Source organism: Gadus morhua, chromosome 2 (assembly GCF_902167405.1).
Source record: "Gadus morhua chromosome 2, gadMor3.0, whole genome shotgun sequence".
Lineage (NCBI taxonomy): Eukaryota > Metazoa > Chordata > Actinopteri > Gadiformes > Gadidae > Gadus > Gadus morhua.
In genome coordinates, this window is record NC_044049.1 from 25,178,649 (window position 1) to 25,181,122 (window position 2,474).

Consider the following 2,474-nt stretch of genomic DNA (forward strand, 5'->3'; position numbering starts at 1 on the left):
CCATGGTTCAACCAGGGGGTAAGTGTAAGATCTAAGTACACAGCTGGCAAAACGGCTAGTCTAGTCTTTCTTTCTTTCTTTCTTTCTTTCTTTCTTTCTTTCTTTCTTTCTTTCTTTCTTTCTTTCTTTCTTCCTCCCTCCTTCTCTTTATTTCTTTCTTTCTCTCACCAACCTCTCGGGTTAGGTTTAAATTCAACTAATTGGCAGAGCTGAAGTTGGTATTTGGACTGGGATGGTTCCAGGTTAACCCATCAAGGGTTCAACTGGTTATGTACACGTTTTTTTTTTGTTAATAATATTGCTAATATTGATTGAGAAATGAGGAAAATTAGTAAATAATTATCAATAGATGGTGTGTATTATTTAGAATCATGTGATATTTGCTTTTGTGCATCCCTGGCACGTTTATCTACTATGGACAAGCTGGTGGCCTGAGTGTAAATGATAGTCACAGGATTTTCTTTAATGTGGAGCATTACATTGGCTACCATTGGATTTACAGTTTCATAAAAATGTCGGTCAGCCTCAGTCATGTATTTTAATGAAGGGCAATCATAAAATCATGAAGCTCATTTCCAACTACTTTGTCCTAATGTCGTAACAACAGCAATCTTGGTAACGATCTTAACAAAAACAAAGACGAACGTTTGGCCTATCCCCATCGATGGTGCCATTTCTGATATGATTGTGATGCAATGCAGAAGGAGTCCCAAACACATCATAACCTCTCTTTATCTCCTCAAAGGTCCATGTGTATACCATTTCAATACAGCACCATGGTCTTTTGCAGACATGAGGACTATATGCGTTTCTTAGTTCAGTAAAAATACACCCTCCATCACGCCTGTGTGCACTACATCCTCTATGCCCGTGTGCCCGTTCTCTGAGTCTTTAGGCGGCGTGAGAAGTGTGTGTGTGTTCAAAACCCACTGACCACACGGGTGGATTTCAACGACTATTTAATGAAGCCACACTTTGATGCTGTTTATCGGTGATGTATTTCTCTGACTGAATCCTGTTCGTGCAGTGTGGTTCATGGTTCGCACAAACTCTGAACTCTTCATACCCATGTTCTGCGACAATTTCTCTGGATGTAACACACAACCTCTCTCAGTCTCAAGACACACGCACATGCACGCACACACACGCACACAAGGGCACAAGCATACACGCACATAAACACACACAAGCATATAGACAGAAGCACACACATAAACACACACATACGCGTACACACACAGACACACACACAATCATATATGCACGCACACAAACACACACACACACGCACAAACGCATATTTACACAAACACAGATAAACACGCAATCATACACACACACACATAAGCATATTTACACAAACAAACACACATAAACACGCAATCACCCACGCGCACACAAACACACACACACACACACACACACGCATAAACACGCAATCACACACACACACACACACACACACACACACACACACATACACACACGCACAAACACACACGCACAAACACACACACACGCACACAAACACACACACACACGCATAAACACACACGCACAAACACACACACACACGCACACAAACACACACACACGCACGGTGGGAGGCTGACGTAGGAGTGCCGACGCCGGGCTGTCTGCCGCGCGTCGAGTATTGTTATTAAGTGTGGCGCTGGAGACGGGGCACATCCCCGTGTGCGAGCGCCCCGTCCCGCGGCAGGCAGGCAGGCAGGCCTGCACGGGACGGCTCGGTCGGCCTTTGATCCGATCACCGTAATGGCACGCCGCGTAATTACAGCCCTCCGCCTGAGAACGGGGAGGGAGGAGAAAAGAAAAGAGAAATGACACAGCGGCGGCAGCAGCAACGCAAGGATCAGACACACACACACACACACACACACGCACACACACTCACACACGCACACACACACACGCGCAGACTCACTCACCCACACACACTCACACACACCTCGCCGCCTCGCCTAGAAATGGGTAGAGCAGAGGGAAGGTCAGAGTGTGTGACTCTTACTCTTGCGTGACCTGTGAACAAGGCCGCCTTAATGCTCGGGCTTACCTGGGCTGAAGCCCCAGGGCCTACCACTATTCTTTTTTTTAATACTGGCTCATGATAGCTCCTCCGATCGGCGTAGGCCCAAGACAATGTGATGTTTTGGTTTGGGCTGCAACAGTCCCCATCGACAACGGCAAAATGTCTGAAAAACAATTGACACATCTTCATTGTAAGATCCCCTCTCAGGGGGCCTACAAACACTCTCAGCCCCAGGGCCCGATGGCAGTCACAGCAGGCCTGCCCGTGAAGATTTGCTGGTGCGGATGACTCCTATGACCGGGTGCCTAAAGGTCAGGCCGCAGGCGCTCAAAGGTCAGGGCGTGTCAAGGTCAGGTTGCTTCAAGTTTTTTAAGGTCAGGGCTCTGTCACACCAAAATTGTACCGGGGGTGAAAATCGTACCGC